The sequence below is a fragment of the Thamnophis sirtalis genome, unplaced genomic scaffold (genome assembly GCF_051295495.1).
Source record: "Thamnophis sirtalis isolate CommonGarterSnake01/CBP01778 unplaced genomic scaffold, rThaSir2_p1.2 scaffold_1, whole genome shotgun sequence".
Lineage (NCBI taxonomy): Eukaryota > Metazoa > Chordata > Lepidosauria > Squamata > Natricidae > Thamnophis > Thamnophis sirtalis.
This window is the reverse complement of record NW_028261381.1, coordinates 5244975-5268062: the sequence shown is the minus strand read 5'-3', so window position 1 is coordinate 5268062 and position 23088 is coordinate 5244975. Positions and strand designations below refer to the sequence as shown.

The 23088-nt window shown below is 38.6% G+C and overlaps 1 protein-coding gene across 1 annotated transcript in view; it reads left to right on the top strand.

The window, feature by feature from the left end:
• Positions 1-23088, top strand: part of PARD3B (par-3 family cell polarity regulator beta) — a 587816-nt gene that overhangs the window by 38942 nt on the left and 525786 nt on the right. The gene's annotated exons all lie outside the window — the stretch shown is intronic.

The window sequence follows — 23088 nt, the reverse complement described above, 5'->3', positions numbered from 1 at the left end:
AAATCTATGTTGACCATAATTCACCATTGGCATCTGAATCCTATTAAATTGAATTGTAACCCTCCTTCCATTGTTAGCAGGGGCAGACTCTTTCAATGTGTTTAGCAATTGTGTTCCATTTTGGTATACAGTTTCTGAAATTACCGTGCTTTTCAGAGTATAAGATGCACCAAGGTTTTGAAGAGGCAAATTAAAAAAAAAAGGTTTTCGTGAAAACGGGCCTGTTTTTTGTCAAAAAAATTACATGCATAGCATTTAGGAGGCTTATAGAGTACTCTTGGGGGCTGGGAGGGGGCACAAGTGAGCAAAAACCGTCCCGTTTTTCACTCATTTCTGCCTTCCCCAGCCCCCAGGAGCTCTCTGAAAGCCTTCTACAGGCTCTGCATGGCCATTTTGGTGAAGAGGGCGGGGCTTCAGGAGGCAAAAAATATGTATTCAGTGTATAAGACTCACCCAGATTTTCAGCCTCTTTTTTTGAGAGGAAAAGGTGCGTCTTATACTCTGAAAAATACGGTATTTTTGTGGAAACTTACATTTTGTGGAACTTCGTTACTATTGGGGGATTCAGATGTAGCACATTGACTATAACGTAGTACAAATAAAGATTGCAGCTTCTTAGAAATTACCTATTAATCTCTTACGGCAAAAGTAAATAGATTTTGCTACTCTCCCAAAAACAGAACAAAACTTTATGCTGTCAAGAAATCCCAATGTCCAGATTATTAGATGTCGCTTGATGTTTGATTTCCTTTTATTACTGTACATTTCTCTGCCCCTAGACTTTCCTTCCCAATATGTTAAGCTGTTTATGTTGTTACATCTGCACATTTCATTAACAGGTTCAAAATGAAATATGTCTTTTCCAATTATTTTATCTATTCCTAATTACCTGAAAATATATGCCTGTGCCGTATGAGAGAAGGGATTAGAAATATATGAATGCTGAATTTGATGAAGGGAGAGACTGACATTTCATATTACATGTCCCTAACAAAATTTCTTTCGTAAAAAAAGAGACCACGGGGTTCACACAGTTTTTTTGCCCCTTGAGGCAGTGGAGTGCAAAATAATGGTAATTTCAAGATTACAGAGTTGCTTTTATTTTTTTTCAGATTGCTCTTTGCAATTTTGTCTCCCACTGCTGCCAAAAGTAAAAGGAACAGCCTTACCAAAAAAAGAAAAAAAATCTATTCTGTGTTCACTTTATCTAAAAGGCAGTGGGAGGTAGAAAGAACATTGCTGGCAGCCAACTAATAATAGAAGGAACAGCTTAGTGTCTATAAAACACCTGGGCTGCCTTGTCAATTGTTTTGATAAACACATTTCTGGAAGGTATATAAAAGGAATTTGGGTTCAAAGTGTCCCTCCCACTCCTTCTAAACAGTCTTAATGCCTCAGGAGCAAAACTTGGGATGCTTGAGATAATGTTAAATATACATTTTTTTATTTTAAAAAAGCCTTCTTAACTTGGTGTCCTCAGATGCTGATTGGAAATTTCGGGAAGTACAGTCTCAAATATCTGGCGAGCATGTAGTTGGGGAAAGGGCACATAGTATTTTGCTATTGTAGTGTGACTATTTATTCCATAGCAGAGAGCTTGCTATGGAATAAATATATTCCTATATATTTATTTATTGCTACAGGGGAAATAATATATGAAGAAATGAAGGAACAGCAGGGTTGCAAGTTTTTAACAGTGACATTAAAACAGCAACGGTAATGTTATGAGTTTTATTTTTTTTAAAAAATGACTGGTGTTTATATACAAGAAAATAAGGATGTGCTTTATTTAAGAAATAGCAATCTGAGAGAAATTAAGAAATAGGAAACCCTAACTTACTTAAATCTACTTGGAGAGAGAAGGAGGAACCAAAATTGTACTTATCATGATTACAAGGGAATGAGGAAGTAATGAAAATCCTGAGAATATTGGTTTAACCCAGTGTTTTCCAATCTAGGCAACTTTGAGATGGGTGGAGTTCCTTTCTCAAAATTCTTAGCATTGGCCATATTGACTGGGGAATTTTGGGACTGGAAAAGGGGTGAGTTTCTCAGCCCGTTCCAACCGGTTCGGTTGGAACGGGGCTGGCGTCGTCCTCGTGCATGCGTGCGGCGCACACATGCGTACTAGCGTCTGTGCGATGCTCCAGCTGCTCCTGGAGGATCGCGCAGGCGCTGTATGCGTCCTGCGCATGCGTGGAAGCGCAGAACTCGTCAAAACCGGGTAAGGAGCGCGGGCGGGCGGGTGGACCCTTCGCCGTTCCCGGAAGTTACTTACTTCCGGGTTCGCCGACCAACCGGTTCGCAGGGAGCGCCGCGAACCGGTTGAAACCCACCCATGGACTGGAAGATGTCCAGTTGGAAACACTAATCTCACCAACACAGGTAGGCACATTCACCTGAGAGATGCAAATCAAATATGCAAGCAAAGGAGATAAAACAGCCCTGTTAGAGAGTTTGATGGCTAATTCTCCCATTATCTAATGCCCCTAGTCATCAACATATCTGTAGATGCAGAAACTGATGTTATATGATTCAATTCCAACATTGTTAGGAATAACTTTTTTTAAAGTATAGGTAGCATTCAAACAAAAATAAAACAGAGCATATCTTTATTATGGCCATTGATCAGAAAAGTATAGAGCTATAATGGAATAACCAGCTGACAATGAACTCCTTTTATTGGTGCCCTCAAGAGTCCTCTTCAGTTACAGTTTCTTAAAAATCAGTGGCACTATCTCTTGTTATTTGGGGAGGATGCATCAGAGTCATATTGATATATACTTAATTGAGTCAAAACAGTCAAAAAATTATTTTCATAGAACTCAAAACAGAGAAACAAAATCCTGATCATGCGCGTATATGTGAAATGTCCTAATTCACTTTTTATCACTAACCCAAGCATTGTGACCCTGATTTTGAGTACAATGTGTGTAAGCCTTGTAGATTTGTAGACATGTCGACTTTCATATTTACATTTATGAATATTGTCAATTATGCTTTAATAACGTGAATAAATGAATGGTGAAATAAAGATGAAATCTACTATAAAAAATGAAGATGAAATTCAATGGTGAAAAAAGTAAGGTTCTACATTTAGGCAAGAAAAACGAAATGCACAGGTACAGTATAGGTGGTACCTTGCTCAATAGTAGTAACTGTGAGAGGGATCTTGGAGTCCTTGTGGACAACCATTTAAATATGAGCCAGCCGTGTGCAGCAGCTGCCAAAAAATGCCAACACAGTTCTAGGCTGCATAAACAGAGAGGTAGAATCAAGATCACGTGAAATGTTAATACCACTTTATAATGCCTTGATAAGGCCACACTTGGAATACTGCATTCAGTTTTGGACGCCATGAGGTGGAGACTCTGGAAAGAGTGCAGAGAAGAGCAACAAAGATGATTAGTGGACCGGAGGCTAAAACATATGAAGAACAGTTGCAGGAACTGGGTATGTCTAGTTAAATGAAAAGAAGGACTAGCAGTGTTCTAATATCTCAGGGGTTGCCACAAAGAAGAGGGAGTCAAACTATTTTCCAAAGCACCTCCAAAGCAGAACAAGAAGCAATGGATGGAAACTAATCAAGGAGAGAAGTAACTTAGAACTGAGGAGAAATTTCCTGACAGAACAATTAATCAGTAGAACAGCTTGCCTCCAGAAGTTGTGAATGCCCCAACACTGGAAGTCTTTAAGAAGATCTTGGATAGCCATTTGTCTGAAACAGTATAGGGTTTCCTGACTAGGTTGGACTAGAAGACCTCCAAGGTCTCTTCCAACTCTGGTATTGTATTGTATTGTATTGTATTACTATTGCAAAAAGTTTATTTCTGTACATGATAGAGGCATAAAATAGTTCTCAGTCAATGCCTTGTCCTCATTCACAATAGAAGAAAACTGTTGATTCAAGCATCTCTATATATAGTTGCATTACTTGTTTTGTGTTGCCTTCAGTCTTCAGATTGCATTATAAATAAACTTTAAAAAATCTATTTCCCATTAATATTCTAAGTAACTTTTCTCAGAAGATCAAGGCAGTATTATGTAGTGGATAGACTGGGAATCAATTGAGATACTGGCAGTAATATCACTCAAAATACCACGATCATCAAATTATGTTTGCAAAACAATGTAGTCTTTTGTAGGATCATCAGGTAGATAATAATGACATTTCATTTGTAGCTGTCTAGTTTGAAAACTGTTTTAAAAGTTGAAAAATCTCTTTATTCTCCATTGCTTCAAAAATATTTTACATGCTAAAGTCTTTTAACTAACTTTCTGCATTAAAAGTCAAGACTTGGGTTGTAATGATTAATTAGACTATCACAGTATAGTTGACACCCACTGTATACATTTCAAATTGTAATTTGCTTTTCATGAACAGTTACAGGAATGTAAGCCGATAAATATAATGAGTTAATGCTAAGTAACTTACATTTAAATAAATTCAGGCTGACGCACTTGGTCTTTAGTAATTTGAAGTGGTTTGAAATGAAACAATATACCATTTAATTTTGACTCATTTAATTTTTCTACTTTTGGGTGCTAAACTGATACCATGTTTGTCATATGGCTTCAATTATTAAAGCTTACCAATTTCATTGGTTTATATTTGGTGAAATTAGACTTATGTTATAAAACAGATGTAGCCTGTCTGTAAAGTAAACTGTATTCATGTAGGTCGTTCCTGATTAATTGGAATTGCTAGTGTGGGTTCCACTCTTTTAAAAAGGACCTATATATCATGACCCGACAAATGCGTGCCGACAAAACCGCCGTGACAAAACGGCGATGTTGAAAGCGCGCCCACTAAAGCGCGCCGACAAAACCGCGCCGACAAAAGCGCGATTAGGGTTTTTAGGTTAGGATTAGGGTTAGGGTTGTTAATGTTGTTACCATTGTTTTCGCGTTGTTTTCGATGGCGCACTTTTGTTGGCGCACTTTAGTGGGCGCGCTTTCGACGTCGCCGTTTTGTCGCGCCGTTTTTGTCAGCGCGCATTTGTTGGGCGCGCATTTGTGGGTGAACCCCTATATATTGTTTGAGAGGTGGTTACAAGATAGTTTTGAGAATGCCTTTTCACAAGTTTACATATTAAAAAAAATGCATTGCCTAGTATTCTATGGTCAAATGTATCTCATCTTGACAAGCTGTTCTTCCCGTCAGAACTACCAGAAATTGTAATTTGTAAGAGGGAGCGAGGAGAGAACTCAGGCATTCTGATTCTGTTCCTATAGCCTGTAACAATATAGCTATGAAATTTATTGTTAACAGCCGAGGTGGCGCAGTGGTTAGGGTGCAGTACTGCAGGCCACTTCAGCTGACTGTTATCTGCAGTTCAGCGGTTCTAATCTCACCGGCTCAAGGTTGACTCAGCCTTCCATCCTTCCGAGGTGGGTGAAATGAGGACCCAGACTGTGGGGGCAATATGCTGACTCTGTAAACCGCTTAGAGAGGGCTGAAAGCCCTATGAAGCGGTATATAAGTCTAACTGCTATTGCTATTGCTATTATTTCTCGCCTGGCCTACACTGAAGGACTGAAAACCTGACTTCTTCCCCTCCTTCTTCTTATACTGTAATGAGTTAGGGAGGAGTCAGTCTATGCTTTTTACTAACGCTTGAAATATAGCCCAGGCTTAAAATAGGTTTTTTTATTTATGTAGCCACCACTGCCTGTATCCTTCTTTGTGACGGTCATCTCTTTACACAAAATACTCACACAAAATTTGCCATTCCAAGAACAAATCTGCAGCTTTGAGAATATTAGTAGTATAAAACTGAAATAATGCAAACAATATTGAGGAACCAGCTTGTTGGGGACAATATGCGGTCTCTGTAAACTTCTTAGAGAGGGCTGTAAAAAGCACTTAGCAAAAGTCTTAGGCCACTATTAGATTGTTCTCGCAAGGTGATCTACTAGTCCTGGCCCTTTTGTTGTTGTTTCAATTGCAGAAAATACCCCCCCTCTCCCAGAGACCCCAGCATCACTCTTGAGAATGCTCACCAATGTTTCCAAAATCAAAGGAAAACAAGATGCTTAGTAGTTAGGAGCCGAGGTGGCGCAGTGGTTAGGGTGCAGTACTGCAGGCCACTTCAGCTGACTGTTATCTGCAGTTCAGCGGTTCACATCTCAGCGGCTGAAGGTTGACTCAGCCTCCCATCCTTCCGAGGTGGGTGAAATGAGGACCCAGACTGGGGGGGGAGCAATTTGCTGACTCAATTTGCTAAAAATCTGTAAACCGCTTAGAGAGGGCTGAAAGCCCTATGAAGCGGTATATAAGTCTGAATGGATGGATGGATGGATGGATGGATGGATGGATGGATGGATGGATGGATGGATGGATAGATAGATAGATAGATAGATAGATAGATAGATAGATAGATAGATAGATAGATAGATAGATTAGATAGATAGTGGAGTTAGAAAGTTCAGGCTGAATCTTTGTTTTCTCCAGGCAGAGTTGGAAAGTCTGGAGGGCAGCTACCAATCAGTGTAGATAATAAGTTAGGTAGATTAGTTTGCTGCTTTATGTAGCTTTTCCTTTTTTTTTAAGAACCTCTAACACACGAAACTATCAGATCATTTCCTAATATTACTATGTGTTTGCCCTAAATAGTGCTAACCATACACATATCAACAATTGCAAGGATTTGTAGCAAAGCACAGAACACATATAAATTTTAATGTTTTATTTCAACTTGTTTTTCCCAAAAGATCCCAGCAGCTGCCCATTGTCATCAAATCTTTGGAAACAGCTGATCTCAACCAAATACTATCAGGTTTTATACCAGATGGAAGTGTAATATTATACTGATATGGTATTGATGTACTGTATCCTGAAATCTGAGCTGATGGTTAGAAGTAAGATTGTGCTGTTGATACTTGAATTCATTTCTTTTAAAAATTAAACACATAAACGCGTTTGTGGGCTATGAAATGTAAAAAGAAAAAAATCCTTTATCAATCTGCTTATCCATTTGCGTCTAATATAAGTATGATAGTGGGTAAATGAAATGGATGGTTTTTACCTTCATGTTAATTGGAGAAATCTCATTAATTCAAAATTGGAGAATAGGATATTATGCTCTATTTATAGATCCTTTTTTGTTCTTAATTTTAATAACATTCCTACAATTATTGTGTGTCACAAAGCATTCAGTTGAGTTGGTTCCTCTTAATTCATTTTGTGCCTTGAATTGTCTCTTTTGTTTTCCAATTCTGTTCTTGTCATTTTGGATTTCTTGCTATCCATTTTTTTCTATGTACGTTTAACTGGCCTTCTCTGGTGCTACTCAAATATTATATAATTAACTTTGTTACAGAAGTATATTAATTTCATAGTGTGTATGTCCTCCCCTCACATCCCCTGCTTTGTGGTTTAGCAAAGATGTATTTAATCCATACAAGTTGTTGTACTTTTTGAAATAAATAAGAAAAGAATTCTGGTCAGTAATTTGTGCAAGTTCATCAACTAATAAGCATGGCCCACTAAAGAAAATCGAGTAACAATAAAGAATATATAATAGAAAAGGCTAATTTGAGGCTTAAATAAGAAACTGAGCTTAGAGATAGAGCATTTCAATTACTTCTAAATTCATTAGAAATATTTGATATAAAAGTTGTCCTTGGTGCCAGCTGAAGTAGAAATGCTCACAGAAGTTTGATTTAGTGCATTATTTGATAGCCCTCAAAATAATTTCACCAGTGCATTCATTAATCCATCTCCAAATACAGTGATGAGGGGAAAAAACCAAGATTATTACTGTAGGATAATTAGCAGAATGAAACTGAGTTAATAGGTGTGACATCCAATTATTTTCTGCCCTCAAGATAAATTTCAAGTGAAGGTTGGATATTATAACAGTGGTTCTGTTCTCCTGCTTGTTCAAAGTCATGTTGAGTGGATAGAAATTGTGGCATGAAGAAGATGTGGTATTGCAAATTGATTTTTACAAGGCACTTCTGCTTTACACTGATGCAGTGTTTGTACTGAAAAGGTTCATAGCTAACCTTGACACCATGAGTAGGCATTTCTGATTAGAGAAAACTATTTCAGTAGATTTTTTTAAAAAAATTGTCATGCTTATATTTCTGCTTATGTAAGTGGTTTTAATTTAGAACATCTAAAATGTTCTAAAAATGAATAATAGCAATAGCAATAGCAGTTAGACTTATATACCGCTTCTTAGCGCTTTCAGTCCTCTCTGAGCGGTTTACAGAGTCAGCATATCGCCCCCCACAGTCTGGGTCCTCATTTCACACACCTTGGAAGGATGGAAGGCTGAGTCAACCTTGAGCCAGTGAGATTAGAACCGCTGAACTGCAGATAACAGTCAGCTGAAGTAGCCTGCAGTAATGCACCCTAACCACTGCGCCACCTCGGCTCTAATAATAATGAAATAAAAGCACATGCAAATTACAAATGTCATTGAATTATATATATTCATCAAGCTGGTGTTGATTCTTAGCAACTACAGAGATTTACTCCATGATCCTTCAGGTCTTTTCAATCATGCACCTACTATCATTGTATCTCTGCTGTTGTTCCTCTCTTTCCCTTCTGCCTTTCCCAGCATTAGAATCTTCTCTAGAGAGAGCTAGGTTTGCATAATAGGTCTGAAGTTGGATAAGTAAATCCTGGCCATTTGTGTCTAAAGTGAGAACTTTGGGTTGATTCATTGTATGATCCATTTATTTGTTTTTTTATTGGCTGGTCCATGGTATTTTCAGGAGACGTCTCCAAAGTTTTCAGCACACAACTGCAGAAAAAGAAAGATTTTGCTAAGTACATTAGTAGATTTTCTATTTCCTTAAAGCAGATGTGTTTGAATGAATTACAAAAAGAAGGTACCAGCCTTCTGTAGAAAGAGCAGATGTTAAAATGTGTTCCTAATCACAATTCAATTCTGGTCAGCTTATATCATTACTAACATCCTATTACAACTATGCGCATTTCGTTCCCTCCCATAAGAATTTGCATCTTCCATCTTGATTGCATTCAATTTTGGACTTATGGCTGTTCCAAAGACAAGCTTGATAATAGTCTCAAAATTCTAAAAGAAGACTGATGAACTGGAATCCTGTGCCAAAGGGTTTTAGTAAATATTGGGTAGAATTCAATCATATCAGGAGGATATGATTGATATCATATCTCTTTCTTTTTGTATTTTGGTCAGTGTTTGAGATACACAAATACAGTTTTGTCCCTATCCAGACTCAGAGTCATGACAAACAGTGATATGTTTGTATCTGCAGCATAATGGGTGATTGGATTTATTTGCAGATAGGGTTAATCAAACTTCAACTATACCATTGTGAAACTTTTTTTGAGTAAATTGAGTACCCTATGCCAGTAATGCTGGATAGCCAATTATCCATGACTTATTAACTGTTACAGTGCAATAATCTGTCTTGACATTGTCTCTGTCCTGCTCTCTGCTTCAAAGTAAATTTCATTATGAGTTACCATTACTTCTGCTTTCTTGATAATACTGACCATGGGGGGGGGGGGAGAGACCAGGGCGTATGAGTCTTCTCTAATTTCTAAATGCAATAATGCTTCTCCATCACTTTTTAAAAAGCACATATTTATAGTTCTCATATTTGGAATATATTAAAATGTCAAGGATTGTCACTCTTTTGGGGTGGGGGGGGGGGTTGATTGAAAGAATAATTATACAATGCTTGAAGGAGTAATTAACACCCAGTAAGGTAATTTGAGACTTAAAACATCAGTAATTGTTTGAAGTTACGATGGTGCTGGACAAATGCTGGTTACAACTAGTCTGGCTATCTCAGCAATCCCCTCCCATTGTGGTAATCTTACGTCCTCACTCTCTACCCAAGAGCCGAGGTGGCGCAGTGGTTAGGGTGCAGTACTGCAGGCCACTTCAGCTGACTGTTATCTGCAGTTCGGCAGTTCAAATCTCACCGGCTCAAGGTTGACTCAGCCTTCCATCCTTCCGAGGTGGGTGAAATGAGGACCCATATTGTGGGGGCGATATGCTGACTCTGTAAACCGCTTAGAGAGGGCTGAAAGCCCTATGAAGCGGTATATAAGTCTAACTGCTATTGCTATTGCTACCCAGATCCTTTTTTTCATGGTGATGCAGCTGGGCCAAGCTTTGTTTTCCTGCTTTTTCAACCTAGCCTAGTGAGTGCAGAGTAGCAAGGCCCATAGGGAGCGTGTCAGGATTAGTAGTTAGTTAGAGTTGGGAAGAGACAGGTGATGGAAGAGTTAAAGTGCCCTTGTCAGTGTGTCAGTGTGACACAGCAGGTTATCAAATGCCTGAGTTTTGATCATGTGACTCTGGGGCACACTATAATGGTCATAACATTGGGGACTCGGTGTAACTACCATTGGTTCACTGCCACCATAACTTTGAATGGTTGTTGGATGGATGATTGTAACTTGAGGACTACGAGTACTTCTTAAGGAAGTGTGGATAAACATAAACAGTAAGAAATAATAATAATATATTAGCATTAAAATTCTGTTGAAGTGTTAAACATGTTGAGTGCCTAGAAGTAACCAATTCCAGATTGTAGTATGGTTTATTCAGAGCCCGGGACAAACTAGATCTACTATTGTATAACAAAGAATTTTAATCAGGCTTAAAAAGAAGTATGAAAAAGAAAAAAAAAGCTAATTAATACATTACCGAAGTTGTACCTGAATTTATAACTGAAATAATTTGATAAATAGAAGATTAATCCTAAATTTTAAATGGTACTGTTTCTCAGTAATGGAACTGAAGACAAAGATGCAGAGCAACTAATGTTTTTTTAAAAAATGAAAATATAATTTGAAATATTATTGCAAAGTGTGTTTTCTGAGAAAATGCTTTACTGCACACTCTGCCTTATTGCTAAAGGTAAAAAGTAATTCTGATGAATAAATAACAAGTTATAGAAATACATTAGAGAGAGTAGAGGCAATCCTTTTTTCCTAGATTAAAAAAACAATGAAGTAAAAATTGCCACTTCATAACTGCCATAGTCAACAGCTCGTGAACCCATTCAACTTTGGAAGCCGTGAATGTTGATAAATAATTAGTTCTTTGTATTATATATATTTGAAGAGTGTTATCATATTCATCCTTTCTTTTCTCAACCCTAATTATTTCCAGTTCCCCCTATTTCTCTCCAGGATTTAATTTCCAATCCTCTTATCTCTGTTGTGAAGTTGCACTAATTTTGAAGCCTTGTTTTTAACTAGGAAACAGTACTTGGGTTGATGGAGGCTGACCATTACAGAATAGAGTGGAATTATTACGTGACCCGTCAAAACCGCGGTAGACAAAACCGCGCTCGACGAAAGCGCGTACCTGACGTCATCAGCAGCGCGACGAAAAAAATTAAAAATAAATTAAATTGAAATTAAAATAAAATTAAAGCAAGCCGATTCACATAAAGGTAAGGGTTAGGTTTAGGTTTAGGGTTAGGGTTAGGGTTAGGTTAAGGGTTAGGGTTAGGTTTAGGGTTACGTTAAGCGTTAGGGTTAGGTTTTGCGTTAGGTTAAGGGTTAGCGTTAGGTTTAGCGTTAGGTTAAGGGTTAGGTTTAGGGTTAGGTTTAGGGTTAGGTTAAGGGTTAGGTTTAGGATTAGGTTTAGGGTTAGGTTTGGGGGGGGTTAGGGTAAGGTTTTCGCTTTAATTTTAAATTTACCGCTCACAGCGCGATGTTTTCGTCGCGCTGTGATGATGTCACGTACACGCTTTCGTCGAGCACACTTTTGTCTACCGCGGTTTTGTGGTGGAACCAATTATTACTTCTGATTCTGAAAAATGTAACTCTTTTTATGCAGGCTGAAATCACATTTGCCTTCTTTGCAGACAATTGTGGACTCTCATTTGCAAATCAATTACAGTTGTTCTTTTTTAGAGGTATTATTACTCATCTTGTATTCCTATTTCTATTATTTTTATAATTATTAAATTTGTATGCTGGCCATCTCCTTTCCAAAGTGACCCTGGGCAGCTTACAATAAAAGCAAAAATATAGACATATCAAAATTAATGATTGCGTAAAACTAGGAACTGGTATACGAGTCGATCAGCGGTGGATTCTTCTTTATTGGTCCACGAGGCACCTCCAGCGTGGAACACCTCCATCAGAACCCCAAACGAATCGACAGAGCCAGGTTTTGAGACCTTTTCAGAAGGCCAGGAAGGTGGAGGCAATTTCTGCTCTAGTGGTACGATGTTCCAGAGGTCAGGAGCCAATCTGTTGCATTTGGTTTTTCCCTTCAGTTATACATTGAATTACAACTCCCATCTGCCACAGTCATCATTATGCTTCAACAATTTAAACAGGATATTCAGTAAGATAAAATCATTGAAGCCTTTATATCTTATAAAAAGTTATAATATTTCCCATAATAGCCATAAAGTTATTCAGTCATTTCTTCAAGTTAAAAGTTGCTTTACCTAAGTATCAATGCATTTGATTTTCATATAAAATTCATGCTTTACTGGGGTATTTTCACCAGTAAAGAAAGGCCAGAAAGTTAGATCATAAGTGAGTAAATTAATAGCAGTTAGACTTGCTATTAGAGCCGAGGTGGCGCAGTGGTTAAATGCAGCACTGCAGGCTACTTCCGCTGACTGCAGTTCTGCACTTCGGCTGTTCAAATCTCACCGGCTCAGGGTTGACTCAGCCTTCCATCCTTCCGAGGTGGGTAAAATGAGGACCTGGATTGTTGTTGGGGGCAATATGCTGACTCTGTAAACCACTTAGAGAGGGCTGAAAGCCCTATGAAGCGGTATATAAGTCTAACTGCTATTGCTATTAAATTAAAATATATCTTTTATTATGCCCTATTTTTCTACCTTTTCTAATTTTGGTTAACCCTGGACAAGTGCAATATATGTAGTCTTCCATGGAAGCGTCATCTCCCCTCCCCTCTCCTGACCGCACGGCCATATTCTGGGCATTTGGCACACTGTTAGCATTTATGACTGGTTGTCAATCAAGTGATTGGCATTTGCAATCTTTTCTGGTGGCTTCTAAGGAAAGCAACAGATAAGATTGCAAGAGGAGGAAATGGAGGTTTTGAGATCTGTTCTTCCAGAGTGTTGAGGGTTCCCCTGTCCTTTGTTCAGGGAGAGGAAATCTTCCCACAGATACTAGAGGAATAGGCCTCAAATCTGGCAAAAAACACTAGCAATAAATCAATAAATCAATAAATTCTGAAAGGCTAGCTTTGCTACTATTGTGTCCTCTGGAAAGAAGGACACTAGCTAAACAGGTGGATTCCAGAGAAGAAAATGCTCTGGGAAGAAAGACTCTACTAGAGGCACTACTTAAATAAATAAGCTGAAGACTACTTGTAAACTAACCTTAATTCTGTAATTATTCCCGAATTACTCAATTTTAAAAAGTCTAAAGTTGAATTGCATTAAGTGTTGGAGGGGAAGGATAACTCAGTCCAATATTGCATTTTACTATACATTGGTTAATGAGGGAGGCAAGTAGATTTTTGACATACTTGTTTCCTTATTTTTTAAGGGAAAAATGAACCTTTGCCTAAGATTTAAAAAATAATTCACATTTTTTTTGAGATCTCAATAAAAATGAACAAAAAAAAGTAGATGTCATGCTTATATTTCTGCTTATGTAAGTGGTTTTAATTTAGAACATCTAAAATGTTCTAAAAATGAATAATAGCAATAGCAGTTAGACTTATATACCGCTTCATAGGGCTTTCAGCCCTCTCTAAGCGGTTTACAGAGTCAGCATATTGCCCCCACAGTCAGGGTCCTCATTTCACCCACCTCAGAAGGATGGAAGGCTGAGTCAACCTTGAGCCGGTGAGATTAGAACCGCCGAACTGCAGATAGCAGTCAGCTGAAGTGGCCTGCAGTACTGCACCCTAACCACTGTGCCACCTCGGCTCTTGAAATTGGCAGGCGGATTTCAAATCCAAATGGAGGCTAGCCGCTGCTCCCTACATAGGTGACACCTTCTTTGGAGAATCATTGGACCCAATTCTCATGGAAGAGAAGAACGAATGTAAGGTTTTGCCAATCATGAATAGACGACAGGAGCATCGCCCTTTCCCGTACTCTCATAGGCCAATATTTTGAGGTTCAGACACCGATTTTCACCCACAGAGTTTTCCCACCTAGGCAGGATAAACAATCTGACAGAGCTTCCTTTCATGATAGATCCTGATTCCAGTTCCAAGGTAAGTGGCCCTTTCCACAGAAACAAGTAACTTAGTACCCAGCCCTCCCATAGGTGGACACCTAACTTTATTTGCTGACCTACGGGGAAATATTACTTCACACACCTGGGTTTTGAAGTTTCCACCACAAATCCGCGGTAGACTAAAGCGCGCTCGACGAAAGCGCGTACGTGATGTCATCACAGCGTGATGAAAACAGCACGCTGTGAGCGGTAAATTTAAAATTAACGCGAAAACCTTACCCTAACCCCCCAAACCTAACCCTAAACCTAACCCTAAGCCTAACCCTTAACCTAACCCTAAACCTAACCCTAACCCTTAACCTAACCCTAAACCTAACCCTTAACCTAACGCTAAACCTAACACTAACCCTTAACCTAACCCTAAACCTAACCCTAACTCTTAACATAACTCTAAACCTAACCCTAACCCTTAACCTAACCCTTACCTTTATGTGAATCGGCTTGCTTTAATTTTAATTTAATTTTAATTTAATTTATTTTTAATTTTATTTGTCGCGCTGCTGATGACGTCACGTACGCGCTTTGATCGGGCGCGCTTTAGTGGACCGTGGTTTTGACGGGTCACGGGTTTTGAATACGGTCAAATTCGGCCTCAGACTGGAATTTCTCTCCATACCCCCCCAAACATCTTCCGAACCTTCACTATCTCCAAGAGTAAACTATGTTTGTTAGGTGGTGCCAGATATCTCACATACATCCCACAGGATCTTCCATTCTACAAATTCTGGAGTTACTCCAGGAGGCTCTCCCACAACACTTATTTGTAGACAAGTGGCAGCACTGTCAACCATATTAGCAGGTTTATTTATGACCTTCCCAGCAGGCTTCTGACAAGTAAAGTCAATGGAAAAACCAGCAGGAGGTCACAAGCCATGCTTGTACGATGCCTCACTTAATGGCCATGAGTAATTTGCTTAACAACTGCTGCTAAAATGTAAAATTGGGTTGATGCCTCACTTAATGACTATGCTGCTTAACATTACACTTTTGCAGTCTCTATTACAGTCATAATTTGAGGACCATCTGTATTCCTAAGCCTGCTATGTGGTCTTGAGTCCGCAGCAAAAGAAATAATAAATTGAATTAGGATTTAACAGCTGTTGATTAGTAACAGTCTGTGATGGGGCCAAGATATTTGAAACGAAACCTAACCTAGGATTTCTACATAGTGAAAATGAAGGAAGCTGGGTCAGTTTCACGGATAATCTTAGCATTTAATTTTTCAGAGACTTTGATAGCATCTCCTTTCTTTGTTTTTTTGTTTTTAAATAAACGATTGTCTTAAGATTAGAACTAGTGGTACCATAATTGAATTCCTGTTTTGTGGGTCAGTTCAGAAGGTGTTGCTCAAAGATTACTGGCCTGTCCATTGCATTTCAATGAAAATATTTCACAAGATTTAGTTTTTATCGTCAGAATCACGTAATAGAAATGAGAAGGAATACAACTTGCAAGTTTTAAAATAAATGTGTTGCCTACCAATTTTATGTCCAAGCACTATTAAAAATGTTGACCTTTAAAGTGTAAAATAGTTTGAGACCTTGGCACATAAATTCTCCAGTATAAGACTTATAGTTAAAGTCCATGGGACAGTTTTTTTTTTGTTACTTTGTTATTCCATCTTTTGACACCAGATATGTTGTAATTAATAGCAGGGTCTTCTCCATTATGCTGCTATGCCCTTCAAACATGCTCCTTTTCTGATACGCTCTTGCTGTTTTTCTTTTCCTTTTGGAAGGGGATAGAAGATAACTTTATTTCCTTTGTGTAGGTCTTAATGTGATTTTTATTTGTATATTGCTTAGGATAACTTTGGTGGGGGTTTATAATTTCTACTTTATATAAGCCGTCTTATATATATATAAACATAGTTATATGTTCTGACCCCCTCCTCCGTCCAGTAACGAAAGCCGAGACAAGTTTAAATGGAATGTCCTTTAATAACAAGACCAGAATCTCAGTGACTGAAAGCCAAACAAACAAACAGATAAGGACCTTGGCAGCAACTCAGACAAACCTTGGCAGCAATCCAGCCTGCCAAGTTAGTTTCTCTTTAGTCAAAGCGTTGACTTCTGCAAGAAGGGCGTGGCACAAGCAGTCTTTTTTATAGTCTGGAGAGGAGCCTAATGACCCCCAGCTGAGCGTAATTACCTCCTGTAATTGCGTAATTGTTCCTGACACCTAGTAGCTCTTTGATGGCGTGCATCCTGGAACAACTCACTGCTGACTTCTGGATCACACTCCCTTGTCTCCTCCCCACTGGTCCAAGGCTCAGGCGCCACCTGGTGGCCAACCAGTCTCTCTGCGCCCTGCTCGGAGTCGGAACCCTGTCCAGGGTCCTCCACATCCTCCAGGGCCGACTCAGAGGGCCCCTCGCGGTCGGAGTCTGGTGGCAGCTCCAACGGCTCCTGCTGGGCCACAACAGTTATATATCTTAGCTATGGCTGAGTGAAGGGATGAATATGAACTAGACTCCTGTAGACATTTTATGGAAAAATATGTGGATCTTAAGGCATTTTTTTTTAATTTTATTTTGGGGACACTTACATGATTGTATGATGACTTATACATAATACAAGCACTAATTATTGCCTTATACAAAACCACTTTTTACTAGACTCCTACATATGTCATAGATATCACGTTCATGTAGAGTATGAATACAAAGATTGCAAATCAATCTTTTATGATACCAGAATAAAAATTCAATTATTCCAACTGATATTTTAATTATATCTTGGCAGCCTATATGGCAAATTCTACTGTTTCTACAATAACTATAGGGCACCAGTTACATATACATTTCACTTTTAAGAACCCCATATGAAAACTAGAATTATAATGGTAGTAGTCAGGTTGTCTGTCACATATACACATCCATCATAGTATTTCTTTTGGGGGTTAGAAATGTTTTGTAAACTGTAGAACAAGAGTAAGAAATAATAACCAAGAACATTTCCATTCTGTTTCTTGAATGTGTATCTATATCTATCTATATTTGTATCTGTATCTACATACCTATATAATCTATCTCTCTCTATCTGATGTAAATCAAGACCTCAATGGTACCACTAAATCTACGGATCTCATTTTATTAATATTAATGCTTGAAGACTTTTTGAAAGGCATTAAATAGTATTTTATAATACTTAGTGGAATAAAAATCTGGTTAAAAGAACAGGTGTGCAACTATTGGTTTGAGAGTCACGCTATGCTTTGCCAAGGACTGCATTCAAAAAGTGAGTGGGGCCAAGCCTATTTAGATCAGGGGTATCCAATTTTGGCAAGTATGGCTGGCTGGGGAATTCTGGGAGTTGGAAGTCTGAAAGCTTCCACAGTTGAACACCACTGATTTAGAAGGTACTTTCCTTGCATTTTAGAGGTAAATTGAATTCTTTAAGCTGCTGAAAGTTTGTTTTCAAGAGCCGAGGTGGTGCAGTGGTTAAATGCAGCACTGCAGGCTACTTCAGCTGACTGCAGTTCTGCAGTTCGGCTGTTCAAATCTCACCGGCTCAGGGTGGACTCAGCCTTCCATCCTTCCGAGGTGGGTCAAATGAGGACCCGGATTGTTGTTGGGGGCAATATGCTGACTCTGTAAACCGCTTAGAGAGGGCTGAAAGCCCTATGAAGCGGTATATAAGTCTAACTGCTATTGCTATTTTTTGTATAATTTTTGTGTGTGTCTTTCAACTGGTATATCATGATATTTCTTTTAATGAATTAAAAAAAACCCGAGCATTTCCCATGTTTCACACAGTTTGAAACACTTCCAAATTTTGATAATTTTCCCCACATCATGTAGTTTGTAGCATTAAAGTAGTATATAAGAATCTTCTTACCATCTCCTAACAAAACACAAACCACAAACAGTTGCTTGGTTAGAGACATAATCTGTTCATAGAATGTCCCCTGCTATTACTTTCTTACTTTCCGTTTCAAATTACATACATAGAAACATACAAACATGATTTGTGCTATATTAAGGAAGGACTGAATTTAGACTCTCATTAACTTCTAATTAATTGGAGGAATATTACAGCATTACAAACAAACATATTTTCAGTTCAGGGAAAATAAATGAATGATACAGGTTATACGTGACCCTATCCAGTTGTTGCAGAAAATGACAGGCTTTAGACTTCTCAGGATACAGGAAAAGTTTATTTGGCAGCCAGGTTGTTGTTGTTGTTGTTGTTGTTGTTGTTATTATTTAATTAATTTCTATGCCGCCCACTCTCAAAGAGTCTGAGGGCGTTCAGAAAGCGAACCCATGGCTAGCATTGCAAGTTCTGAACAACCTTAATTATCGAAGCACGCATTCTTATACATTCTCAAAAGCATTGCAACACGGAAATACTTAACACATTTCTCGAGAGCCGAGGTGGCGCAGTGGTTAAATGCAGCACTGCAGGCTACTTCAGCTGACTGCAGTTCTGCAGTTCGGCTGTTCAAATCTCACCGGCTCAGGGTTGACTCAGCCTTCCATCCTTCCGAGGTGGGTAAAATGAGGACCCGGATTGTTGTTGGGGGCAATATGCTGACCCTGTAAACCGCTTAGAGAGGGCTGAAAGCCCTATGAAGTGGTATATAAGTCTAACTGCTATTGCTATTCTTAGTGGTTACCTTGAGGAGAAAGCCTTATAAGGAGATGGGGGTCTTACTTCTCCTTTTGTTTATGGCGTACATGTCATTAACGAACTTTAATTGAACCTTGGACTTTTGACATAGGCTTTTGACATAGGGACATCTTGTGGTTAGGCACTGGCTTCCTGTTTCTTTTGCAAGCTCCAACTCTGTCTATGTGGCTTTTAATATAGAAGTAAAGGTGCTCTAAGAGGCTGCCCAGCCTGACCCAGTAGGCTTCACACTTAATGTCCAAATCTCACTTTACGTCTGCTTTACAGTCAAACTTCACTTCTTAAGAAAGATGCTAATTTTATGACTTTTTTGCATTGTTGTTCAGCGAATCACTGCATTTGTTAAGAGAGCCATGCAGTTGTTAACAAATCTGGCTTCCCCCATTGACTTCGCTTGTGAGACGCCTGATGGGAAGGTCACACGTGACCATCACATTTTCCTGGGATGCTGCAATCATCAAAAATGCCAAGCACCTGAATTTTGATCATGCGACAGTGATGATGCTGTATCAGTCATAAGTGCCAGGACCAATGATAAATCATTTTTTTCAGTATTATTGTAACTTAGAATGGTGACTAAAAGAATTGTTATAAGTTGAAGGCAACCTTTAATAGGTCAAAATTTCTCTCTGGAAAATATAAGAACTAATATAAGAACTAAGAAAATATAAGAACTAATATAAGAACCAATTGAATTATGTTCCTAAATAGAAGAAATTGCTCAGGATATACCTTTAGGTTAGTTCACCCTTCTTTTTATGTCAGAAATTCAGGAACTGACTCTGTGATATAAATATCTATTGTAATGTTTGCTTGATAAATTTACAGGTAAATGGAAATACTGTAGGTCCATGATATTTTTAACTAGAAATCTTCAGATTCCCCCCCCCCTTTCAACCTGGTATAAGATGGCCATGTAGAATAAGGAAGTAGGAAATAAGTTGTCACTCCGTGTATAAAACTGCATGGCTAATCCATGATAAAAAAAAAAATTCGGAGTACATTATTTTTGGAATCTTTTAACAGGAATTTTCAATAAACACTTGCATTTTCTTGATACTCAAGTAATATCACTCTTTTTCTCACCTAAAATGTTGAACAGTTTCATATGAAAGAAAACTGACTTCTGGAATTTAGTTCTTTGTATTAATATTCCAACCAAAAAGAGCAACAATGGTTTTGGATATTCCAGATGATTTGGCTTCTTTTCAAATATATTTTGAAGTTAAGCACCTTCAGCAGTTATATGCATACACAATGCAGTGGTGGGTTTCAAAAATTGTTTGAACCTACTCTGTGGGTGTGGCCCTCCTTTGTGGGAGTGGCTTGCCGCCCATGTGACCGGATGGGAGTGGCTTGCTGCCCATGTGACCGGATATGAAGATGCCGACGACACTTGTCAGAACCACCTTAAATTACCTCCCACACAGCACTGGCATGCATAAGAATATGATGTAAACTTGTTTTTTAAAAGGCATCTTTGGTTTGCGTTAAAACAACTTCAACACACGCAATGTTCTGATTGCACCACAAACGCAGTAGTCATCCTTACCTTTCACAGAGGCACTGAGTTTTATAAATAGGAGCATGATAGTGTAGAATAATCATATCCAAGGACCAGTGGTGGGTTTCAAAACATTTTGGACCCTCTTCTGTAGGTGTGGCCTGCTTTCCGGGTCCACTGGTGGAACCTCTTCTAATCGGTTCAGTAGATTTGACGAACCGGTTCTACCGAATAGGTGCGAACTGGTAGGAACCCACCTCTGGACCCCACCTCTGACACAATGGGAGGTTTTAAAATCTTTTCCTTTGGATAAGACTTCCACATGCCATGTCGTAGTAATAGTCTCATCTGTTTTTGAAATGCATACAGCTATTATTCAAGAACACTCCCTTGCCTCAACTATTTTCTGAATGTACTATTTGCATGTACTATTTCTGAGTAATATTGAATGTTTATTTTATTTATTTTATTTTATTTATATGCCGCCCTTTTCCCCTGAAGGGGACTCAGGGCGGCTCACAACTCAATATTGAGTGTATGTTATATAGGGCGCCCGTACAAATGATTTTTTTAAATGCATGGTAGCAGTGGGAACTTCAAATTTCGCGGTGATGAAAAAAAACAAAACCATGTTTGATGCTTTCTCTCCTTTGGGATTTTCTTCTTTAAATTAGATTTCATTGGTGTTGAGAGTGGAATTTTAAAGGTTTCTGCCAATCTATATTTAAGTCTATAGAATCCTGTTCCTTCCCCGCCTGTGAATTCCTTACTGCAGCCTACAAACTATTAAGATTGATCCTAGAGATAGCTCCTCTTTTGTGCATGAAGTAAACCTACTGTTCGTTGAAGAATTAATATGTCAAGCCATTTCTTTTTTTAAAAAAAATCTCCTTTGTTTGTTTCACTTGCTTTGAAAATATTTTCTTTTATATGTTATCTGCCTTCAGGCTCTCACCTAGTTTTCACCATGCTGATTATGAATAGGCTTAAAGCTGTACAATCAGAGATAGCAGGTTCAATTTCAAAGATAGCTGTTCATTTTTTCAGGTTCTTCCATTGTAGTCTGGTTTAATCTGCCCACGCCAAGATAAACACTAAAAAGATTTACCTTGGTGAAATAGTTATTTTAAACATAAAATTGGGAAATAATTATAGAAGCTAACAAATACAAACAACAACCAAAATAGAAACCTGAATAGCTGCTCCTTTAATTATCATAACTACTATTTTTTTTAATTGAATAACTGTACTGGTATAGATCAGAACATAGTTTTTTGAAACACGTAGGGATTTGCAAATTTTCTTCCTCGGTCTATAAATTACAGCTGTATTTCCTGCCTAAGCTGTATTGTGTAGTACACCAATACAGTTTGATTGATTGTAAATATTTTCAGAAAACCTAATCCTGATAAAAGAGGTGATAATTGCAAGGAACTATAATTCCAGAGCAGTGATTTATCAGCAAAGGTGTAATTTGGAGGTTCTTCTAGTTTGAATTTTGAAGGAAAAAAAGTGAGGGGAACAGTAGCAGATGACATGATTAGATCCTGACATCGATGCAATTAACATGAGTTGGGGGGTAGATTCTGAGAGACATTGGAGGACAGGGGGACCTGGCATCTGTGGTCCATGGGGTTGCGAAGAGTAGGGCACGACTCAGCAATTGAACAAGAAGAAGATACGTTATGTATATTGAAATGGAAGTATAAATACCATCAACACAGAATGGAGTTTGCTCAGAAGCTGAAATACACCAAGTGAATGAGAGGAAGAGTGGGAAGCAGAGGAGAGAAGAAAGATAGGAAGAGAGGGTTAGGAGAGAGGGCAAGGGGGGGAAGATGAGGAGAATAAGGAGGACTGGAAAGGGGAGAGAGGAGAAGGAGAAAGGAAGGGGAAGTAGAGTAGAAAAGGATGATGGAGGGAAGAAAGGAGGTAGGGAGGGGGAGGAGAGAGGCAGAAGAAAGTGTTGGATAGGGCATAAATATGGTGTATGGAGAGCGGAAGAGCCAATAATTGGTTTTTCGTTTTATTTATTTATTTTTTCCCGGGAGTTGATGGCAAGATGAACTGATGTAATTATTAATTAACACAACATGATATTGGCTATGTAATAGTATACATGTGATTATATGTTATGAAAATGAAAATAAAAATATATTTTGAAAAAAAAAAGATTTTTAAAAATGTAAAATCTAAATGTTGTAGTGGACAGGATACCATTTTATTAGCTTTGGTAGATAAACCAATTGTGCCCCTTTAAAGTAACGGGATGTGCGCTAGTAACCTTCTTTAGAGTAGAATATAAATAATGTATTATACATGGTTCTGCCTTTGTGTCTACTCTGGAGACCTCCAATTGGTACAAAATTAAATAGCTACTTTAGGCTTGAGAAGACAGTGAACAGACTATATTGCATGTTGAGTAAAGCAAAGTTCTGTCTGGGTTCTGGGTTCCGTTCCAACTGGTATGGTTGGAACGGTCTCAGCGTCACCCACATGCACGGGCGCAGAAGCAATAGCAATAGCAGTTAGATTTATATACCGCTTCATAGGGCTTTCAGCCCTCTCTAAGCGGTTTACAGAGTCAGCATATTGCCCCCACAATCTGGGTCCTCATTTTACCCACCTCGGAAGGATGGAAGGCTGAGTCAACCTTGAGCCGGTGAGATTTGAATCGCTGAACTGCAGATAACAGTCAGCTGAAGTGGCCTGCAGTACTGCACCCTAACCACTGCGCC